The sequence below is a fragment of the Calliphora vicina genome, chromosome 4 (assembly GCF_958450345.1).
Source record: "Calliphora vicina chromosome 4, idCalVici1.1, whole genome shotgun sequence".
In the NCBI taxonomy this organism is placed as follows: domain Eukaryota; kingdom Metazoa; phylum Arthropoda; class Insecta; order Diptera; family Calliphoridae; genus Calliphora; species Calliphora vicina.
In genome coordinates this window covers 15,257,689-15,283,714 of record NC_088783.1, presented here as the reverse complement: position 1 = coordinate 15,283,714, position 26,026 = coordinate 15,257,689, and the positions used below count along the sequence as shown (strand labels likewise).

Genomic DNA, 26,026 nt, shown 5'->3' with positions numbered 1-26,026 from the left:
CTTAGTCACTTCTTAATCGATTTGAAATTCTTATAAATATATTATATTGGATTTATGATAGATGGTATATCTTTTGAACACTGTTTTTGTTTTTAATATGTTATATGTCATTTTGAAGGGTACATATCTGTCATTTATTCTCACTTAGTTATTGAACATTATAGTGTAAACAATTAAGTCCCTAATTTTGTAAATCACGTCACAAAGTGATATTTATATGGAAAGCAAAAACAAAATTTGAAAAATTTGTTTTTGTTTTTGCTTAGAAAATGTCGAATTTTATACCAGCAAAGCGTCATATGCGAGAAGTTTTGCTTTACTTCTTTAATTTGAAAAAACAATTGCCGCTGAAGTACATCCATGCTCACCAAAGCTTGATGTGAATGTATTCCATCGGTTTCAACGTGAGTGAGATAGTTTGTGTGGTTGAGAAGTGGTGCTTTTGACATGCCAAACAATTTTGAAGAATTGGAGGCATTAATCCATGAAAATTATTGTCAAACTCATTCGGAGCTACTCAATCAGCAATTTCAAAACGTTTGCAAGCAGCAGGATTCATCCAAAAGCAAGGAAATTGGGTACCATAGGAATTTAAGTTGAGAGACCTCGAAAAACGAATTTGCATGTCCGAAATGATGCCTGAACGCTATAAATGAAAATCATGTTTGCACCGAATCATAAGTTGCGATGGAAAATATATCCATTACGATAACCCGAAGCTTAAGAGATCGTCCGGCCAATTAGCCGAATCGACACCAAAGCCAAATATCAATGGCGCTAAGGTAATGATCTGTATTTAGTGGGAGCAAACGGGGCCTATCTTTATGAGCAGCTGAAATTTGACCAGACCATTTCAGGGAACCTGTACCGAATACAATTGATTCGTTTGAAGCGACTATTGGCCGAAAATCGGCCAGAATATGCTGCCAGACATGAATTCCATCCATTATTCTATCATGACAACACTCGAAAGAAGTGCACGCAGAAAAAAAATATAGTTGGGAATGGTTACTGTAACCATTTCAATATTGTTACAAGTTTTTTAACTATATTATAGTCACAGTAACCATTTATATGATTGTGGTAACCATAATATGGTTAATTTACGATTCACATGATTGTATCAACCATATACAAATATATGTTTGTGACAACCATTCATATGATGAAGGTCTTATCATATTATGGTATCCTCGGCTTAAGGCTTGTCATAATCTGAGAACAACATATGATAAAATTATTCATCTTAAATATGGTTGCCACAAACATGTATTTGTTTACTGTAACCATATATATGGTTTATACAATCATGTGAATCGTAAATTAACCATATTATGGTTACCACAATCATGTAAATGGTTACTGTGACAATAATATTTTTAAAAATCTTGTAACACTATTTAAATGGTTACATTAACCATGCCCAATTATAATTTTTCTCTGCGTGTGGTTGCAAAATTTTGCTTCACCCGCCATCCGACTACAATTTCTTTCGATCGGGGTACGCTTCACTTTGGAATAGTTTATCCGATATTGGCTTGATTCGTTCTTGGCCTCAAAAAAGGCCATTGTCAGCCTTTTCCCATCTTTCTGGGAACATAATCTATATGTTCCCAGAAAGATGGTAAAAGGTCATAGCTGACAATGGCCATTACTTTGAATAAATTTATATTGTACAAATGTTTCAAATTAAAAACTAAAAATGTGAAAAAATTCCCAATTTTTATGATATAAACCCAATAATAGAAAAATTTTAAAAAAAATATATTTTTTAAACCGTGATTTTACAACGGGTTTTACACTATCAATTTTAATTTAACAGTTTGTTTATATACATTTACAGTGCTTGAAACTAGTTATCAACAATGTTGATAAGGCACTGTTATTAACATTATTTATAGGTATAACAACATTAACTGTTAAAGCTGCTAAAAGCTCTAGAAATAGAACATGCTAATTTTATGTGTTAGATAATTATTGAAACTTCTAGAGGATGGCAATGTGTATATAAATAGTAACAGCGAGTTGCAGATAGTTAGTGTATTGTAGGTGCTATTAGACTTAACATCAACTGTATTACCAGAGTGTTTTTAAAGTGTGTGTCTTAACAGACAGTTGTTCTACTTATTAAATTTTTAAAATTTTTGAACCCAATGTTGCAAGGTTGGATACCGATTCGTAATTTGGATTATTTCGGTAAAAGTATTTTGGGAAACGGTAGCTTAGCGCTGACGGTAGCCAGCCAACCTTTGCCAATTTGTGCAATTGAATCAGAAAAAAGCACTTAAAGAAAATAATGTTCACACCCTGTAAGTAATTTCATTAAAATGTTTACACTAAAATGTTAAACAAACGGATGGGGTTTCTTCCAATGAAGTAAAACACAAAAAACTTGTTTATAAATTTTCACAAAAAAACATTTTTTGTTATTTTATTTTTATACATTTTTCAAATTACTGCTACTGGTTGAGAGAGAATACAATGGAAATCTACTAAAAACATCTGGGGCAAAAATAAAATTTAAAACAAAAAATAAAACGAACTATTTTTGTTTAGAAATCTAAGGGTCTTTACGTTTTTTTTTTGCCTTGTGTTTCGTTTCACAATTTCTTCATGCTAATGTTGTATTTGATGATCTTGTTGCCGTAAGATCAGGGGGAAAATTAAATTGAAATCAAAAGCAACAACAACAACAACGAGTAATTTGAAGATCATAAGGAAATAAAAATGATGATTGTGATGAAGATGACGACTACTGCTGTATCTACGAGTACGTACATCGGCCAAGTAATGAATAATTGTACCTGTTGTTTGTTTAAGTGTAATTTTTTGTTTTTGTTCTTTTCTTTCTTTATAAATTTTATGACTTTATTTTCTAGATAACGACTTGTGCACATAATTCCGGGTTTGAAAATTGTCCAAATGTATTCATTTTTTTGTGTGTTTCTTGCAGTCATAAAATATGTTTTTCAAACATTGTTGTGTTTCAAAAATAAGAACAAAAAAACAAGTTTAAATTTAAACTTAGAAATGTTAGGGAGTTTTATTTTTATCATGAACATCATCCATCCACCATGGAGGATGTACTATGTTGGTTATGGATGGCGTTGTCTGTTGCATTTGCAACACATAAACAATAATTTCAATGACTCCATAATGAACTTTTTAATATTTAAACATATACAGGGTGAGAGATAAATGCTAAATTTAAAGAAATTTAAATATTGAAAACTCATAATAATAATTTAAATTTAAAAATTGATTATGAGAATAATAGCCTTTAATAATTGTAGAGTTGAAACTTTTTAAATTTTATCAACTTTATTTTAACGTATAAAAGAGATTTTAAACATTTATAAAAATCAAAATGTTAGTTACTATCAGTGTTGCCATAAATTTTTTGAAGAAAACTTTTTATTTCTAAAAAAAAAACTTTTTTTTCAACAAAAAAACTTTTTTTAACTACATACATACTAAAATTTCAAAACCCAATTCGTACATATAATTAGACTGAGATAATTTATGTGAATTTAGTGGTGGAGACACTTCAGCTCCTAAATAAATCAATTACCATATTTAGTAAATGAATTTGGGAACATCATTTTGAAATAAACGGTTCAACTTATTGATATCATAAATTTACAATTTTCCAAAAAACTTTTTTTTAAAAAAATAAAACTTTTTGCATCTCAAAAACCTTGCAAAAAAAGGGAAAACTTGACGTATGGTAACGCTGGTTACTATGAAAACAAATATGTATAACAACAACAGCATTAAAATCATTATCGAGCAACCAACCTCATTCATATTTAATTTAAATAACCATTATTTTCAATATACACCAGGTATGGAATAGTTAATACGATCGCAATTTGTTTTGTATTGTTAAAAAAACCGTAATGCTCGAATACAATTTGCAAAGAATATTTAAACTGGTCGAAACCTAAATCGAATACTGTTCTCTTTTCGGATGAATTCAATTACATACAATTTTGGCCAGATCTCAATTCCATAGAATACTTATGGGAAAGTGTGGATCGCAAAATACGGATGCATTATCAGATCGTGTTATAAGGAAATGACAAAATATTTCAAAGATTGTTGTAAAACTCAACAAGAGCTTGAAAAATCACTGGGAGCTACTCAAGCAGCAATTTCAAAATGTTTTTTAGCAGCAGGATTCATCCAAAATCAGGGGAATTGTGTACCATACGAATTGAAGCCGATTTTGCATGTCCGAAATTATGCTTGAACGCTATAAAAGAAAATCATTTTTGCACCGAATCATTACTTGCTATTAAAAATGGATCGTAAGAGATTGTAAGTGAAGCCCGGTCAACCAGCCGATTCGACACCAAAGCCAAATATCCGTTGTGACAAAGTAATTCCCAGTATTTGGTGGGAGCATAAGGGGTTTATCTATTATGAGCTGCTGAAATCTGATCAGACCATCACAAGGAACCTGTACCGAAGGCAACTGATTCGTTTGAATCGAAGAATATGATACCGTAATATTCGATCATGACAACGCTCGGCCACATGTTGCAATTCCGGTTAAAAACCAATTAGAATGAAGTGGTTGTGATGTTTTTCCTCACCCGCTTTAAAGTCCAGACCATGTCCCGTCCGACTACTATTTGTTTGGATCGAAACAGAACGCTTATGCCATATTGACTTAATTCGTTCTTGGCCTCAAAAGATGAGCAGTTCTTTTGGCTCAGAATCCACATGTTGCCATAAATATGGAAAACGTCATAGCTAACAATGGCCAATACTTTGAATAAATTTATATTGTACAAATGTTTCAAAATAAAAGCAAAATATTTGAAATAATTCGGGATTTTTATATCAACCCAATAAATAAAATTAAAATAAAAAAAATACGAATTTCATAAGAATTTATGTATTTCGATTTTGAATCATTAATTAAATATTTGAAAAAGTATCTAATAATAAAATTTGGTGTATAACAGTTTTCTCTATAGAAAATGTTGGTTAAAACAGTATTTTCTAAACAAAAGTATGTGTTTAACAGTGTTTTTCCATAGAATATTTTCTGTATAACAGTTTTCTCTATAGAAAATTTTCTAAAGAAAAATAAGTGTATAACAGTTGTTGTATACAAAAATTTGTGTATAACAGTTTTCTCTGTAGAAAATTGTGTGTACAACTGATTTTTCTTTAGAAAATATTGTGTATAATAGTTTTCCTTAAAGAAAATGTTGTGTATAACTGTTTTTCATTAGAAAGCTTTGTGTATAACAGCTTATCTATAGAAAAATTTGTGTATAACAGTTTTCCCCTATAGAAAATTATGTGTATAACAGTTTTGTTTAGAGAAAATTGCATGTGTATAATAGTTTTCCTTAAAGAAAATGTTGTGTATAACTGTTTTTCTTTAGAAAGCTTTGTGTATAACAGCTTATCTATAGACAATTTTGTATATAACAGTCTTTTCTTTAGAAAGCTTTGAGTATAAAAGTTTTTCTAAAGACAATTTTATGTATAACAGTATTTTCTATACAAAATGTTGTGTATAACCGATTTTTCAGATATTGACAAAACTGTATACTTTTTGCGTCTAACAGTATTTTCTAAAGAAAATCATGTGTATTACAGCTTTCATATAGAAAAATGTATGTATAACAGTGTTTTCTGCAGAATATTTTCTTTATAACAGTTTTCTCTGTAGAAAATTGTATGTACCTATAACAGATTTTTCTTTAGAAAATATTGTGTATAACAGGCTTTTGTAAAGAAAGTATTATGTATAACAGTATTTTCTAAAGAAAGTTTTTGTGTACATCAGTATTTCTATAGAAAATATTTTGTATAACAGTTTCCCCCTCTAGAAAATTGTGTGTATAACAGTTTTTTTCTTTAGAAAGCTTTTTGTATAACAGTTTTTCTAAAGACAATTTTGTGTAAAATTATTTTTTCTATAGAAAATGTGGTGTATAACAGTTTTTTATACCAGTTTTTTCAGAGAGTGATACCAAAATTTTATTTTCCATCGCTGATATACATCACAATATAATTTTTATTTTATATTTTTACACACTTTCTCTCTCTTTTACACATTGCCTTCATTTTCCTCTCAGTTGTTTGTATTAATTTTCAGTTCAACACACATCAGTCAGAGTCAGTCAATCAATCAACAAATCCATCATCATCATCATGATCATCGTCGTTCTCAACATTTTTTTTTATTTTTTTTGAAAAACTCAACAGAAATTATGTAAGTTTTTTGGCGTACTCAATAGTTTATTAAAATGTACACACTGTGTGTAAAGAGTAGCTAAAACTACAGAAAATGCAAGTACGAATAATGCAGGTTGTGTACGAATTTCTATAGTGTAGGAGTCTTGTATGTAAATAGAGAGTAAAATTTAAAACATCATCATGAGTACATCATAATTCCTTTAATAAAGATCATCTATCTCATCCATGTGTAGATGTGACAACATCACCCTAAAAACAAAATTATGATGGTTTGGTTGCAAGCAAAAAAATAAATAAATAAAAAAAATCGTAAAATAAAACTAAATAAATAACAAATACCATCATCATGACATTAGCGTGGCCTCACCAAGCAACAAACAACACCAAGCAGCAGCAACAACGTGAGCAGTTAAAAACAAAATTTATGATTGTATGTTGCAGAGTAAGTTGAATAAATTTCTACATATTTTTTTTTATTTTAATTTTTTTCGTATGTCTGTTTAAATATTTCCCTGACATCCATCCATCTAGTTTTTCTACGTACAGAGATATGTACTACATTTATATTTAAATACTACCACTATATACTACATTCACTCTTTTGTACATAGATACACTCATACCAATTTACTTAGGGTACATAAATACATACATATGTATGTATGTATGTGTGCTGCATATGTTCGATATGTTTTGTATGAGGAATTATTTATTATTCTTGCATACAACACCAACTACTAGACTGCTCCATAAATATGAAATGTAGGAAATTTTTAACAACATAAATACACCTGCAATTGTTCAATATCAAATTCAAATAAAAATATGACATAAATGTCAAACTGGTTTTTGGTTGGCAACGCTTTTTTTGTATAAATGGCGCCAAATTCAAATTTTGTTGAACTTTGGTACACCCTTTTCAGTAATAACTTGAACCGTTTTCGGATTATATTTAACAAACGGGGCCTTATACTAACAACAGTTGCAGGCCATAATTTGAAGTTACATATTTTGATCTCCACAAAATTTTGCAGCAGTCTAATGCAACACGCGTTTAACTGCTACAATTTATTTATTTATATATGAATCTACATACATATGAATGTATTATATTATGTATTTAACTTATGTACTTATATGTTGTATGTAGATCGCTTTTTTTATATATGTATATTTTTTAAAACTCTGAACAAATGCAGGAAAATAATATTAAAATGTTTGAAAATGTTTTTGGGGTCTGTTAATGTTTGCTACACATTGAAATAAATAAATTCAAAATAACGGTGCGTGACACAAAATATGCCGGTTTAATGATGAGAAAGAAAGAACTTTATCTCTGGAACAAGTTGAAATTCTAGGCAACACAGCTCTTTTAGAAATTAAATTAATTTTAAAGTTGGGTATTTACCCTTAAAGTTAATCATTTTGATACAGTTTTCTGTCAATAAATTTAAGTTTTTGCGTTTAACTAAGACAATTCTATGGCGAATTTATTTACAGGCTGTCCCATTTCTTCAACAAATACAACTCTGCAAAAAACAACATGGATTTAGTGTTTGTAAAAATATTTCCTAACTGTCAAACAGCTGACTTCCAAATCTGAAAACAGGGGTGAAAATAAATAAAATCGGAGTACAGCAACTAATTTTATTTATATTTTTATATTGGGTGTATGTCTTAAAAATGCGGGATTTACAATGTTTTTTAATAACTTATATGTCCGTAATTCTCACTTAGTTATTGAACATTATAGTGTAAACCATGATACAATAATTGTAGAAGGTAGAATTACTTCGGAGAGTTTTCAATATTTACCTCTATAACGTCAAACTTTGATTTTGATTTTTTTCATATTTTCTATTGTCTGACGTTACAAGAATTGTACAATTGAGAATTTATTTTCTACTGAGTATACCTTATATTGTTGTGTCATGGTGTAAACAACAAAGTTTTTTTTTTGCTTCGAAAATGTCGAATTTTGTACCAACAAAGCGTCATATGCGGGAATTTTTGCTTTACTTTATTAATTTGAAAAAAGTGTCGCTGAAGAACACGGATTGCTCACCAAAGTTTATGGTGAACGTGTTCCATCTGTTTCAACTTGTGCGATACAGAAGTGGGGATTTTGACACGGAAGACAAAGATCGACAAGCACAGCCAAAAAAGTTTGAAGACCAAGAATTGGAGACATTACTCATGAAGATTGTTGTCAAACTCAGAGAAGTAGGATTCATCCAAAAGCAGGAAAATTGGGTACCATACGAATTGAAAACGAGAGACCTTGAGAGTCGATTTTATATGTCCGAAATTATGCTTGAACGCTACAAAAGAAAATAATTTTTGCACCGAAAATGCCTGCATAGTTTCGATGGACATCGAATTCGGGTGGTAGGTAATTTAAAAATTATAATTCTTATCTAATCATAGAAGTTTTATGAACTTATTTAGAATACAGTAAATAAACTTTTTCCATCTAGATTAACTGTCAAACGGAAAACACTGACATTAAAACTGTTTAAATAACCTGATTTTTATTTAGCAAATTGTCATTTATAAAAAAAAGCCAAAATCGATCAAGTGACTTAAGTAAATTATGGAACACGATTTATTTTAATATGTACAGTGGTGGCCACCAATTTAAGACAAATACTTGCATTTTTTTCATCAACTGAATTTTAAGTGCGATAGAGCCAAAATAAAAGGACATCTAAGGGTATGAAATTTATTATTAATGTTTCTAGTTTCTGGAAAATGTTTGGAAAAATCGGTAAAACATATATGGACAAAGATATGTGGAAATACGTTGACCCACCTCAGCGAACATCCGCTGTTAATAACATGATATGACCGAAACTAATGGAACTAAAAATACGAAATTTGGTCTGAATATTTTATAATAATAAAAATATAATGATATAAATGTGAGAAAATATGTTTATTTAAAAAAAAAATTTTTGGTCAAGCTGTAGAAAAAGTTTATGTGTTCGTGGTGAATATGTATGAATTAACACAGTCGAATAAAATACACTTGTGTGTTAAAACAGTCCTCATGCATACATATGTGTGGAAATATTTGAACAAATAATTGACAATCACGTGGAATTTAGCAAACTATTTTTGTCTTAAATTCGTGGCCACCACTGTATATGTATATTGATTTATTAAAAAAGTACATGGACCGATCGTTGAGATTATACACCCGACCTGAGTTTCGAAAATAAAGATTATTCACTAAAATGAAGAAATTTCGAAATAAAAATGTTCGAGCAAACATCGAAAATTTCAAAAAAATTTGAATCCTTGATAATTTATCGATATACGTTTTTTTTCGTTAAAATTTCGAAACAAAAATGTTCGAAAAATTATCTGTGCTTCAAAATTTCTCGAAGGTTCGTTGTACAAAAAAAAACTTCGCTAGCTCTAGGAGCATATTCTCTTGTCGCTTTCGATAGCCGTTTTCGAATGTTTTACCCGAGAAATTATTGAGAAAACTTCGATGGTGACAGCCGTGGTCAAGTGGGTAGTTCCATAACATCTAATGTTCAGAAATTCCCCCACACAGTATATAAACTTTAAGAACTTTGTATAAGCTTTAAGACCTAGAACTGATCTCTATTCCACAAGAACCTGGCAAATAACTAGTTTTGTGTCAATATCCTTCCTATAAGAGATAATTTATAGTAAAATTCAGTTGTATTTAATTATCTTTTGAATTTTTTTTCTTATATTTTATTAGTTAGTTAATAACGTTTATTAACTGACCAAAACTTCACGAATTTCATTTCGTAAACAATTTACAACGTGACAATGAGTTAATGGAGCGTGATATTATATTTTTGATTGTGTTTTCTTTTTGTTACGAAAATATTTGTGTCTGACAGAAAATAATTTCAAACAATAATGTGTTTTTGAACCACATATGTAGGTACATACCTATTTGGAAAAGTTAATAGCGAACTTTGTCGTTTGATGTTTAAATTGAAATTTCGTAAAAAGTGAAACAATTTTAAGTTAATTTATGAGTAAAAGATTATTACCTAATATTTGTCTACATATCATTTTTTTTTATAAAAAAAGAAATCTAGTTATTCGATATTATACCTATGTACCTATAAAAAACATGAACAAATTTTGTAAGTTTAATAATGTATTTTTATCAGTTCTCATTGTTTTAATTAAAGGTTTCCAATTGTACTCATTTCTTCCAACTGTTGTAATTCATTTTTCGCATGTCAATTCTCCAAAACACCATAAATCAATCAATTATCAATCGATAAATAAATAAATTTATTTTGTCACTTACTGTATGTGATGTGTGATGTGCTTGCTTTGCTCTCTTTTTAATCTGCTCAATTTTTTTTATTATTATTATTATTGTGTTATTGTTGTTGTTATTTTGTTTAAATGTTGTTTGTGTCTTCCGTTTTATACGAGAATCTGTTTGCACACGAGTACATGTACATATGTATGTGACACAGTGTGTGCAAGTATGTTCGTACTAATATAAAAAATAAAAACAACAAAATAGCAGCAGCAACTAAAAAGTATGTATGATGGATGCTGTTGTTGTTGTATATTTTGCGACCTGCACTTGTAGATCACTGTTAATTTGTGTATATTTTTTGTTTGTTTGTTTGCTTGCTTTTTTCGTACATAAATCTACAATAATATTTTCGTGTTGTTGTTGTGGTTTAATACCGTCGTCATAGTCGTCCCCGTCGGTCATTTGTTGTTGGCTTGAGTTTGCTACATACTATGATGATGATGATGGTTGTTTAGTTGGATACTTTTTTATTGGATTTAATTTAATTTCGTTTAAAAAAAGCTTGAGTTTCGGCATTTTACACTACATACACACAATCACAGAGTAGAGTACATGTGCCTGAGGAAACCCAGCAAACACAAAGATTCCAATTGTCAAATTTATAGGTACATACTTGAGTAAGTTTTTATGTCTTTCAAATTATTTCCAAATATTTGAACCAGGATTTGTTTGCCAAGCATACTCAATAGTTATAAGCAGGGAAACCAAAATATGCAAATGCATATTTTTTCTGGTGAGTCTAATGAGCACATGAATAAGATATTTACACGTTTCAGAACTATTTAAGAATTTTGGCATCGATTTGTTAGTGCATATTTTTGCATATTTTACCCTTAAATGCATTTTTTTGCATATATTTGTTTAAAGCGCATATTTATGTCATATTTTTCAGTTTTGAGAGCATATTTTACTGTTTACTAGCATATTTTGACTTTATCAAAAACAAATTTTGTCTTACTTATTTTTCGCTGTTGCGTTACAGGTTTTTACTTCCTTTGTTTAAAATTCAAAATTGAAAAATAGATTGCTTTTTTTAATATAAAATAAGCACTATTTTAATAACAGCGCCATCTAAATATAAAATTTTAGTTCTATTCAAACTTAACCGTTCTAAGTAGGGTTGCCAGCCTGGCTGGACTTGGCTGGATTGTCCAGCTTTTTTGATGCCTGTCCAGTTTCAAGCTAAAATTGAATTTGTCCAGCTAAATAGAAATTTTCGAAAAAAATATCCATATTATTTATTACTTTAAATTTACTTACTAATAATTAGTATACTTGTGCAAATACGTCGTAATTTTCATGTTATCTTTGTCAAATCATGTTAACCAACACTGATTGTACATTTGTTATACAACTATGTTAACAGGTGTCACCTCTTTTGATTTCCCTTTTCTATCATCAATGACAACATGTCTCAACACTTGAACAGCTGATGTCATAGTAATTGTTATTGCAAGCGATAGTACAGCTTTTATTTTTGTTGTTCATGAAAATAATAAAAAAATAAAAATTATCAAAAATTGAATGAGACATCAAAGCAAATTATTAAAGCAAATTGTAACTGTCATATTATAAACAATTGCGTAAAAAAATCACTGAATGCATTATCTGTTGACATAGAAAACATTGTTATAAAAATATTCAATGAGTTTAGTTCATCGGCTATGACCACTGAAAAGTTAAAACAATGTTTTGAGTTTGCTGGTATCGAGTATAAGGAACTATTAAGACATATTCCAACGAGGTGGCTCTCCCTATTACCAGCTATAGATCGTCTTTGTTTTTGCTGGCCTGCAGTAAAAATGTACTTTTTGAAGAAAGGAAAAAAGAAATGCCAAAAAGTATTATGGGAATTCGTGTCACATGGAATTTCAGATAATGATGAGTTCAATGAAGAAGAATGTCAAAGTGAAGGTGTTTCAGAAGCATATTTATATTTTGTGCAAAATATAATGCAGGAATTTCATAAAACTATTTCAGCTCTTGAGAATGATTCTTGTACAGTTTTAGAGTTGCACGATATAATGACCGTACCTTAAATGAAGAATAAATGACAAATTTTTTGGTAGCAAAGTTAATAGCATTTTGAACAAAATTTCGCCCACTGAACAAAAAACTTTTAAGACTGAAGCAGAAGACTTTTTAAAAACAGCGGTCAGCTATTTAGAAAATCGCTACGACTTTGGTGATGACTCCTTTTTTAAAAAAATCGCATTTTTAAATTTAAAAAAAGCTCTATTTTCTTGGGAAGATTTACAAAAACTTCCGCAAAACCTTCAAATATCAGAAGATATTGATAACGATAAACAATATATTGATTACTGTTGCCTTCGTGAAGCTTATAATCAAATACCAAAAGATTTGTCAAATGAGCAAATATGGTGCTATTTTTTTAAAAAAGGTGAAAGCAATGAATTCGAGAATTTAAGAAAAGTTGTATGTTTCATATTTTCAATACCAGTAAGCAACGCTTTTTGTGAAAGAGTTTTTAGTATTTTAAACAATCTCTATACTAAAGAAAGAAACCGAATGTCATTCGACCTGATTAGAGCTGAAATATTAATACGAACAAATTTAGAGGAATCTTGTAAAGATTTTCAAAATTTTTTACAAACCACTAAAGGTTTGGAATTAGCCAAGTCCGTAAGCTCAAACACAAAATATAAGTGGCAAAAATAGTAATTTAAAAGAGCAATTAACAAAAATGCAAGTCGCCTTGGTTATTTTTAATTATAAATTATTATTTATTCATTAATAATTAGTCTACTACAAACGTTTTTTTACCAAAGTACAAACTAGTATTAACAAAATCAAACTAGACTGAATTGTTATTTTTTATTGTTTTGTTTATTTTTTGATTTTTTGTTTATTTGTTTTTAGTATTTAATTTTAATTCTTACATATGTAAAGAATGCAATGAATATATTTAAATGTAATAGTAATTCAAAAGAGCTATTGACAAATATGCAAGTCGCCATACAGAAGAATTGATTTTTTTAATTATAAATTATTATTTATTCATTAATAATTAGTTTATTACAAACGTTTTTTACCAAAATACAAACTACACCATTTCCAATTGTATTTCAGAAGTTTCTAAATGTATTTCAGAAATTTAAAATTGAATTTCAAAAATTTCTAATTATATTTCAGAAAATTCCAATTGAATTTGAGAAATTTCTAATTGTATTTCTGAATTTTCCATTTGTATTTCAGAAATTTCCATTGGTATTAGAATTTTCTGAAATACAATTGGAATATTCAGAAATACAATTGGACATTTTTTGAAATACAATTGGAAAATTCTGAAATACAAATGGAAAATTCAGAAATACAATTAGAAATTTCTGAAATTCAATTGGAATTTTCTGAAATACAATTAGAAAATTCTGAAATACAATTAGAAACTTCTGAAATACTATTGGAAATAATGTAGTATAAACAAAATCAAACTAGATTGAATTGTTATTTTTTATTGTTTTGTTTATTTTTGTTTTTAGTATTTAATTTTAATTCTTACATACATACATATGCATATGTAAATATGTATGTGAAGGACTGAACCGAAAAATTTAAGTTTAATTAAATAAATTTTAAAGAATGCAATGAATATATTTAATTGTAATATTTTTAAATAATAAAACATACATACATATGTATATATGTTGATAACAATGGATATTTTAATAAAAATTATTTACACAAAACTAAAATTAAAATTTTCTCAGCAATTTTTTTATGTACATCTTTTTTTTGTATTGTCCAGCTTTTTAAAACCCAATGTCCAGCTTTTTGCGAATCTGAATCTGGCAAGCCTAGTTCTAAGTGTTAAAAAAATATTGTCTTTTAAATTTGCTCCTAACATCAGTTGATGTCGAAAGAACATTTTCTATGTATAAAAATGTTTTCAGATCCAATAGACAACGATTATTATTTGAAAATTTAAGACAATATTTTGTAATTTATTGCAATAATAACCAAAATTGAAGAAGTGACTTTATATTTATATAAAATATCATCAAAAAATACCTCTCGAATCCTTTTCATAACTTATTGTTTTTATGTTGTATTTATTATACCCTTCACTTCGTGAGAAGGGTATATATAAGTTTGTCATTCCGTTTGTAATTTCTACATTTTTCATTTCCGACCCTATAAAGTATATATATTCTGGATCCTTATAGATAGCGGAGTCGATTAAGCCATGTCCGTCTGTCTGTCTGTCTGTCTGTCTGTCTGTCTGTCTGTCTGTCTGTCTGTCTGTCTGTCTGTCTGTCTGTCTGTCTGTCTGTCTGTCTGTCTGTCTGTCTGTCTGTCTGTCTGTCTGTCTGTCTGTCTGTCTGTCTGTCTGTCTGTCTGTCTGTCTGTCTGTCTGTCTGTCTGTCTGTCTGTCTGTCTGTCTGTCTGTCTGTCTGTCTGTCTGTCTGTCTGTCTGTCTGTCTGTCTGTCTGTCTGTCTGTCTGTCTGTCTGTCTGTCTGTCTGTCTGTCTGTCTGTCTGTCTGTCTGTCTGTCTGTCTGTCTGTCTGTCTGTCTGTCTGTCTGTCTGTCTGTCTGTCTGTCTGTCTGTCTGTCTGTCTGTCTGTCTGTCTGTCTGTCTGTCTGTCTGTCTGTCTGTCTGTCTGTCTGTCTGTCTGTCTGTCTGTCTGTCTGTCTGTCTGTCTGTCTGTCTGTCTGTCTGTCTGTCTGTCCGTCTGTCTGTCTGTCTGTCTGTTGAAATCAGTTTTCTGAAGACCCCAGATATCTTCGGGATCCAAATCTTCAATAATTCTGTCAGACATGCTTTCGAAAATTTTGCTATTTAAAATCAGCAAAATCGGTCCACAAATGGCTGAGATATGAGGAAAAAACCAAGACAACCTCGATTTTTTACCTATTTTTTTACCTATATCTGGATTACTAAGACATTAATATAGACAATATGGATATCTAATGATAGATATTTCAAAGACATTTGCAACGACGTATATAAGACCATAGTAAGTTGGACCTACAATGGGTCAAAATCGGGAAAAAAAATTTGAACCCGAATTTTTTTTTTTTTTAAAAATTGAAAAAACAAAAAAAAAAAATTTTAAATTTAAAAAAAAAAAAAAATTTAAATTTAAAAAAAAAAAAAATTTTAAATTTAAAAAAAAAAATTTTTTAATTTAAAAAAAAAAAAATTAAAATAACAATCGAAAAATTTTTTTTTCCAAAAAATTCAAAAAACAACTGGAAAAAAAATTAAATTTTGTTTACCTAAAAATATTTAAAATTTTGAAGTATAATTTGGTGAAGGGTATATAAGATTCGGCACAGCCGAATATAGCACTCTTACTTGTTTTTTGTTATACTTGTTTTAGTTTCCCTTTTTAGAAATGAATTGTATTGATTTTTTTAAATAAAAGTATATTTTTTGGTTAAAAATTATGTAAAAGTTTGGTTTTTTAAGAGCATATTTTTTAAATTTTAAGAGCATATTTTAAAGTTTTTACTGCATATTTAAAGCGCTTAAAACGCTTTTTTTGGAGCATATTTCCGGTTTCCCTGGTTATAAGTATGTACATATAAACAAACTCAAGTGTTTGTTGGGAAATATCAACCAAAAAAAAATAAAGTCTGTATAAAATAATTTTTACTACTAAATAAGTATGTACTCGTATTTAATAAAGCTACTTACATAGTACCTACGAGTACTGTTTGTATTTACATATTTTCTTTACTTTGCTGTTGTTCTTACTCGTTTTGATTTATTTTATTTTTTGGTTTGTTATACATTTTTACTTTTATGTTTAACTCTTAAATGCGTTTAATACTGACACAAACACTCACTCAGAGACCTGCGCCAACTAAATTTCACGGCGGCTGACTCCATAAAAGGTCGCCGGCGGCTTAAAGCCTGTATTCAGTAAACTAAAGAATAACTAGGTACACGCAGGTCTCGTTTTATGCGGATTCAAATTTATGCGGTTTTTAAATTAACGATTTTTTTTTTTGGAATTTTAATAGATTTTAGATGTTTTTTTTTAAATTCTAGTGATGAAAATGATATTTAACATCATATGATAATATCATCTAGTGATGAAAGTGACGTTGAACCAATTCCTACACTATGCCGATAATTATTCAGTCATTCAGATTAATCACACATATTTACAGAATTTCCTTAAAAAATGTTTTAGCTTATTTTTTGGATAATTTTCTGTTATTAATGAATTAATATTATATTTTTGTTTATTTTTTTAACGGGTTTTTGTTTTTACTGTTTAAGTATTTGCTTTGAATTTTAATTAAAATTTGAATTTATGCGGTTTTTCAGAATTTTGGAACGAATCATTAGTTTTTATATGAAGCTAGAGTATCGTTTTATGCGAATTCAATTTATGCAATTTTTTTTTGGAACGCATCTATCGAACTTTTATCAAATACGGCGGCTATTTTAAAGCCGACTTAAGTCGCAAACATTTTCGGCGGCTCGGCTCAGCCGGCTTTTAGCCGTCCGGCGCACACTCCCACATGAACATTAACAGTGAGAATAACAATAACATTATCATTAGCGACAACAACAACATCATCAACATTATTCAAATGAAGAACAAGAACAATGAGAGCATTATTAACAACCAGCGTTACCATATGTCAAGTTTTCCCTTTTTTTGCAAGGTTTTTGAGATGCAAAAAGTTTTATTTTTTTAAAAAAAAGTTTTTTGGAAAATTGTAAATTTATGATATCAATAAGTTGAACCGTTTATTTCAAAATGATGTTCCCAAATTCATTTACTAAATATGGTAATTCATTTATTTAGAAGCTGAAGTGTCTTCACCACTAAATTCACATAAATTATCTCAGTCTAATTATATGTACGAATTGGGTTTTGTAATTTTAGTATGTATGTAGTTAAAAAAAAGTTTTTTTTGTTGAAAAAAAGTTTTTTTTTAGAAATAAAAAGTTTTCTTCAAAAATTTTATGGCAACACTGTTAACAACCATCATCATCTATCTCCTCATCAGGCATATTTTATTAAAACATCATCATTCATAACTACTCTACATACATACAGTGCCGGTCAAAATAATAGCACCACAGAACATTAAAGCAATCAACATGGAAAATATTTTTATTTTCATAGTAATTTTAATTAAATATTTATAGTATATCGTTAATTAATCTCTATTTCTTCTATGAGTAAAGAAAAATTAACCTTTCAATCAATTATATGGTATTTTTGAAAAATACCCAGATTTTGTGCAGTCAAAATAATAGCACCATCGTAAGAAATTGTCGAAAAAATATAGAATATTTATGTTTTCGATTTAAAAAATCGCCATAATATTATAATTTGAATTAATTTATATCGAAATGAATAAAATTAAAAACAAAAAAATTAATTTTACTTTTCAAATTTTTTTAGTAACAAAAAAAGTGGTGTATGTGAGTTCTAGTTTCAAAAATTATGATTTCTGAACATACAATTAGCTTAATTCAGAAAAAAAAACTATTTATAGATATTTAGAAATGGTTATAAAAAACATTGCGTTGAAATAAAAATATAAAATTTCAGGTTGAGAAACCGCTTATCGCTTTTAATCATAACACTCTTGGCCCACCGTTTCTAAAAACAGGTATTTATGTTCTGCACGGTGGTCAAAAGTGGCGACTAGTGTTGCAGTTATTCGCTGACCATTACAAGAACAATATTTAAATCCTAGAAAAGTTTTATCAATAACAACTTCCTCTATTAACGGTAAAATTTCCAAAGTCACATTACGATTTTTCAACATTCAAGTACCAAAAAACTTCTTGGTCAAATAATTAAACAAATTATATTGTTTGATATCAGACTTCTATAGAATGTCCTCCGAATCCAATTTCAACTAAAATTTAAGATAATATATTCATCTTTTCTTAAAAACACACAGATTTTAAAATTATAATTTGATCGTGGTTTTTCTACTATAACATTCGAAGAATATATTGAATATGTGAAATAAATATATCAATATTATATGATCAAATGCTTGATAAAATCATACTCAGCTATAAATCAAAGAAATTATGACCCTAGAAATGATCTATGGAATGATAAATTGATATAAATTTGGGTTTCAAGTTAAAAGGTCAATGTCGTGGCACAGGATGCGATATCCCCAAACATAATTTTATTAAAACTAGATGGCCAAGAGTCAAAAAAAGGGAAAAAGGAAACCAAAAATATTTAAGAATTTATTTTGGGGAATGAAAAAATATATTTGGCATACAAGTTGGATACAAAATTTTAAAAATTTTCGAATCTTTATCGGTCTCTTTTTTGCCAAAAAATACGAAAACAAAAGGCAGCAATATTTTACTTTTAATAATAACGTGTTAAGAACGTTACAAACCATAATAATTGTTACTAAATTAAATTTTGTCCTGGTTAATTTATATGTTATGTCGTTTTTCTTTAAAATTTGCTCCTAATTTTCAAAATTATTTTTAATGTTTGAAAGTTTATTGAATTAAGCATAAATTAATATAAAAACAACAAAAATGAATTTAACTGTTTTTACGTAATATTTTAATATAACAATATGAATGTCATGGTGCTATTATTTTGACCGCAGCTGTATGTATGTATATTGCACAGTAACACAACCATATTTACATACAAAATTCATATAAAATCAGGCTCAGTGTGCTTGATTACAGTGGCGGTTTAATGTTTAGGTGCATGCAATTTTTAGTTATTAAAAAAGGATTAAAAAAACTGCATATGAGCATTTCCACCTAGAAGTCCACCCAGACCGAAAAATTAAAAGTTAATCAATACAAATCAAATTTCGCTCCAAATCTTTCCCAATTCGCAGAGTTATGCAATTTTGTAATGCAAGGCAAACTGTACTTCTGTTTTTGGTAACGTCACGCAATCGCATATTTTTGCTAATATGTATCTCCAACTCCTTAGGGTATATTGTTGCAATATTTTTTCTGAATAAAGTGGTACTTAATTACTTTGCAAATATATAAGAAAACTTTTTACAAATTTGACTTTTTCACGTCACACCATAATGGAAATGCCCACATGTATTTAAAATAGTATATACGTAAATATGTATCTGTACATTAATAAAAAAGTTAATTTATACTATTTGAGAATGATCTATTATTATATTATTATCTATTCATTTGATCGATTTTGTCTTACTTTAGGTTATTTAAACAGTTTTAATGCGGCTTTAAAACAAATGTCTGTATTTTTCATTTGACTGTTAATATAGATGGAAAAAATTTATTTACACTATTATAGCACCTAATTAAGTTCGTAAAACTTCAATGATTAGATAAGAACTAGAATTTTTAAATTACGAACCATAACTACTCTTAATCAAGTAATTTCAGCCCCAAAATTTTGGGAGCAACAGATACTTTTTCAAAGTGATTTAGTTCCTGTCTATACTTGACAAATATTTATCAATAAAACTATTAATGATGTCTGTTGTCAAGACAAAAAGTTGTCTGAACAAAAGCACTAACAATTTTGTCATAACAAAGCAATAATACTAATAAATGAAGACTATACCTTATAATTTTGTATCTTGACAACCATTTTGACGTTTATCATTACAAAAATGTAACAGGTATAGACATGGGGTTACAATTTTGTGCACAATTAGATGTAAAACTAACTTTATTCCAATTTACTTTAGAAAAGTGACAAACATTTTGTTTACAATTTTAACATGCATTTAAACTTATAAGGCAGACTGTTGTACTCTGCATATTACTGGGGGTTTTGTTTTTGATACATATTTCTATATAATTGACTGACATGTTAATGATCCAACAGAGAGTGTGTAATTGTAACACAGATTTTTAAATTTATTTTCTTGTTTAACTGTTTTTTGTTTTTTTGTATCCAATACACATTTAAATAAATTCACTCACACAGATAAAATGATTACAGAAACCAACAATAAATAAAATCCTTTTATTGCAGCAAAAAAATATGTAGATTTCAAAGTTAATCAACTGTAAAATTAACTTTTTTTCTTGGTTTTAAATTTTCCTTTTTCCATTATTATTTAAACATTTCGAATACAATAAACAATAAAACCCCATTCATTCAGTCATCATTCAATTCATTTATTTTCCATTGTATTCAATTGAATTTTTAAGAGAAAAAAATATACCAAATAATTTTTTAAATCTCGATCAATGATCATAGATCTATAAAAAACATGATTTAATTTTTAAAGAATTTTAAAGTTATTTTAGCATTTTATAATAAAGAAATGAAACACTTACATTATTTAACAAATTGGTTTTTTTGTTTATAAATTTAATTTTGTTTTTTATTTTTTGAATTGAATTTAAATATTTAACATATTTTTGTGTTTTTTTCTTATTTTTTTTTACAAATTTTGTATTGCAGTTGAATTTTCACTTGGCTGTTTTATTTTGTTTTTAAACATTTTTTGTTTTGTTTTTATTTTTATAAAATATTTTAAATATTTGCCTTATTTTTTTTTTGATTTTGTGGTGGTTGCTGCTGTTGCTGTTTCTTTATACAATTTAAAATATTTATTTATTTATTTCACTTTATACATTTAATCTAATACCAACTCAACTATGTACTTGACTGTGTATAATAAGTATTATGTGTATTTATTTAAATTTAATCATAATATGTACGTATTTATTTATATTTATTATATAATTATTAGTTATTGATATTTCTTTTTTTAATTTATATTATATTTATTTGTTTAAATTTTTATACAAAAAAAATAAAGAAGAAAAAAATTAAATGGAAAAACGCGTTCGCGCTTCATTTGTGTGTTAATTTTATTCGATATCTATTGTTTCGAGTTTGCAATGATACTGAAATGTTTTAAGGAAAATTTCATATGTTTTAGATAGAATTTTGTGTTGCCCCACAACATGTTCGTGTTCGTTTTATACCAAACGCGTTAAGAAATGTTTGATTGCAAGCAACATGTTGCTGTCTGATGTCAGGGTTAGGAAATTGTATAATATTATTTGATTGAAAGTAATTTTCGTATTGGAATCATTATTTTCTTAAACAATAAGAAAAAAATGTAAACAGTCATCAGTAAGTAGTCAGGTAAAATATGTAGTTTTTGTTGAATTTCCCCGCCACATACTTATTCAATGTTTAATGAAAATTTAATGGTTTTTTTGTGTAAAAAATGGGTATTCTGTATGTGAAAATTGGATAACCTTAGAATATTTGTGCAATTTCATTTATAATTTAACACATTTTGTTTGTAAATATTAAGGAATGAGTCAGAAAAAACGTATAAACACTATTCCAGCCAAAACTTATCCTTGGTCCAACAACTTAATTTTTTTTAATCACGTTAGCTTTTAAAAATATGTCAGATATCGTTTCTAAATCATTAATTAAACCCTACACCACCATAGTGGGGAGATGTTTGTAACGCCCACAAATATTAGTCTAAAACCACCTTAAAGTATACCGATAGACTCAGAATCACTTTCTGAGTCGATTAAAAATTTTGGTACATAACATTTTTTCGGCCCATGGACGAAGCCTATTGAAACTGGCTGAAATCGGTCCGTATTATCGGTCATAAATGTTTAATTTATATATGTAGGTATCTACACAAATTTCGCTCCAAATAATTTTTATATATACGGAATTCAAATTCTATTCTGATCAGTCCATAGCTCCCATATAAGTCCCGCTTCCGAAAATTCCACATAAATAACACTCGACCTAATTTCATGGTGATCGGTTCATAATTGGTCATAGCTCCCATATAAGATATGACCACTTCCGAAAATCACTCACGAATACAAATTATTGAAATTTCAAAAGCGTAGGGTATTATATGGTCGGGCTTGACCGACCATACTTTCTTACTAGTTTTCAACTGTTATTTGGGTCAAAATGGACAGCGAAAAAAGTACGTGAACAAATATGTAATTAAACAAGTAAGAGAGCTATATTCGGCTGTGCCGAATCTTACCAAATTATACTTCAAAATACAAATTTTTAATATTTCAAGAGTTATACGGGAATACAAAATTAATATTATAGTAAGAATTGTGCTAAATTCCCAATTATTTATAAATTCACTGACATTTATTGTTGGGGGATAAGCTAGTTCCTATGCGCATTGCACTGGTTGCTTAGGCCAGATTATCAGGAAACCTTTTGCCAAAAGGCTTTAGAAAAACTAAAGATATAGTACAAATCAAGTTGTTTTTTTCATTTCCTTCTCACGAAGGAGAAGGGTATAAAAATCCAATACATATAGACTTTCAAAAAAATAGCAAAATATGTGAAAGTTCATCGTCCCACAGCCAAAGCCATTAAACAGTATAAGGAAGACTTGAACATTGAAAGAAAATCTGGATCAGGATGAAGAAAAGGTCCAACAGATATTGATTGGTAAGGCAAAACAAGTGGAAGAACTCTTTAGAAGAGCTTCTGAGAGTTCTGATTATTTTGTGCGCAGAGCCAAAGCTAATGTCGTATAAAGTCGTATAAAGTTCAGAATATTCCAGATCGTAATGCTTTAAAGAACGAAAAAATTTAGGTAAAATTTTATAAAAAAAAGTAAAAGAGCTATGTCGGTTGTGCCGAATCTTCGCCAAATTATACTTTAAAATAAAAATTTTAAATATTTTAGGTACTATTTAAAGAACTAAGAAGCAAATGAACCAGCGAAAAAATTTAGGTCAAATTTTATAAAACAACCAAGAGGGCTACAATCGGCTGTGCCGAATCTTACACCATTCACCAAATTATACTTTAAAATAAAAACTGAAAGTTTTTAAATATTATTTAATTTTTTATTTTATTTCAATATTTTTTTTTTAAATTTTTTAAAAAAAAATGTTTTTTTTTTTTTAAATTTATAAAAATTTTATGAACATTTTTTTTAATTAAAAAAAAAATCGGATTAAAAAGTTTCTTGTGTGGCAAGCGGAATTTTCTGGAGTAGCGAAAAGGATGCAGTTTGTTAGCTTTTCAAGTTTCTCCATGTGCACATACTTAAACAAATGAGAAGTGAAAAGGATGCATTATTGTTAGTTCTTTAAGTTTCTAAAACAAATGTGAAAAGTAGGCAATATATCAAAATCTTAAAATATGCAGAGTTTTATATAATGATTTAACTATTAAGACAAAGTGGTCGGCTCTAGAATTGATTGCAAATTGGGTGTGTTTTTTCTTTAATAATCAACATAAACTTTTTTGGTCTCGCAAGGTTGTGATTAGTTACCATTTACTTGAAACTTCACTGACCTAAGTTGACTGCAATGAAATCAAAATCAAAATTTAGTTCTCCATTTCTATTTATTTTCCGAATACATATTTTTGTTAATACAACTTTATGTCTTCGACTTTATTAATAGAATGTTATAGTTGTCTTCATTAAAACTAAACAAATATAAATTTAATAAAAAAAATATTTTCATTTAGTTTGAAATAGATTTGAATTAACAACAATTTAACCATTCAATGATTGAATGAATTTTATTATGAATTAATTCAAAAGTGAATGAATTCTATTCAAATAAAAACTAAATAATTTCATTAAAAACGATTCACAAACAAAAATTTAATTGCATTTTAAAAATTAAAATTTTCCAAAAAAAAACAGCCAACATTTTGTATTCACATTTTATTGCAAAGAGTCTCCTATAATTTTTTTAATTCTTAAAAATTTTATACATTTTTGAAAAGAAGACATAATTTCCTATACTCTGATTATTGACTTAAAATCAACAACAAACAGAATCCTGCCGTTTAATAATATATATTTGTTCATTAAAAAAAAATAAAAATATCATTACTTTTTGACTTTCACTTTAACTCAAAATCCGGAAAATATGAGAGATCTCCAGTTAGAGTAGCAAAAATATATTTTGGCAACATTATTGCCATCCAAAACGCGTTTTTTTTTTTTGCTTTTCATACAAAATACTTGTAAACTCATTGTAGACAGTGGTTGTGGTCCCAAGGTGTTGTAAAATTAAACCAAGATTTGAAAAGTATACTTTGATTTTTTAAAAAGAAAAAATGAGCATCTTATGCAGCTGAGATCAAAATTTGTAAAATAATTGTTTCGGGTCATTTTGTCTACAGGGCGTTAAAGGATTAATTTCCATTTTTCGGTTCCACTTTATAATCTTGTTTGATATTTATATTTATATAAAAACACACAACATTTCGCAGTATTTTGATGGAAAATCTTAAATATCTAAAAATTGTAAATTCAAAACAGAGCTTTTATGAATTTTGAATCAAAACATGAAAATATTTTCTGCATTTTCCATTACATGTAGTTTGGAACAGAATGGAAATTTAACTCGAAAATTTACCAAACTATTTTTACCTTTTTTATTTATTTTTAGAAAAATAATTACATACATATGAGGAGCCGCAGAACAAAAGGTACTTTTTCGAATTTTTTTACAAAATATTTGGATTGAAATATTCTAGAAAAATCAATTTCCCAAAATTTTCAACAAAGTACCTTTTTTTCTGCGGCTCCTCATATGTATTTATTACGGTTCTAGAACTAAGTATGAAATTTTGGGCCTAATTTTATAAAACGAAACGTTTGGTATCGTAAGAAATTAGTATGAAGAATTCTGGTAAAAGGGTTTTAAACTTGAATATTTTCCATAGAATTTTATTTAAAACTTGAATATTTTTCACAGAATTTTATTTTAACATTTGTCGTTTCGTTTTATAATATTAGACCCTTATATTAAATGCCAATTTTTTCGCAAATTTTTAAATATGTTAAGTTTTTCCCTTGTAAAAGCATTGCAGTTTTATTCCAAGTTGTTTATACTAATTCGGAAAAAAAACTAAACACCACATTTTTACAATACATATTTTATTTAACAAATTTATTTTCTTTCCTTTCAGTTAGAAACAGAAATTTCTTCAATAAACTAACTCTGGAACGAACATAGCTGTTAAATTTGCTGCATTTTATAAACACAACATCTACAAATATTCATATGATAAAGTATTTCTATTAATAAAGAACCAATATTTATATATGTAAAAAAAAACATTTAATTTACGTACATTGTTGTTTTATTATGTTTATAATTTAAAAAAGAACACATTTAAAACGTTAATAATTACAAAACAGTCTGGCAACGCTTTAACTACCTAAAAATAGCGCCATCTACTGGTGGCCTATTGGCTGTTTTAAAAATCAAGTTTTCAATGTGGCAACATTTGCTGTAAAATGGCAGGCCACTAAGGAAAATGATCTGGCAACACCACAAAAAATGTAAGAAAATAACTAGTGATGCCAGACTGTTTGTCATAGTGGCCAACCATTTTATAGCAAATGTTGCCACATTGAAAACTTGATTTTTAAAACAGCCAATAGGCCACCAATAGATGGCGCTATTTTTAGGTAGTTAAAGAGTTGACAGACTGCTCAAATTTTAAATAATTTATTTAAAGGAAAAATTGCAGGGAATAATATAAAAACTCACA

General features: G+C 28.2%; 1 protein-coding gene across 1 annotated transcript in view; it reads right to left on the bottom strand.

Moving 5' to 3' along the window:
* wgn (wengen) overlaps positions 1 to 21,383 on the bottom strand; it is a 51,148-nt gene extending 29,765 nt beyond the window's left edge. Inside the window, exon 1 of the mRNA XM_065509068.1 lies at positions 20,812 to 21,383. The gene's annotated coding sequence lies outside the window, so the exon portion shown is untranslated. The remainder of the gene's footprint in view (positions 1 to 20,811) is intronic.
* Between the last annotated feature and the right edge of the window lie 4,643 nt (positions 21,384 to 26,026).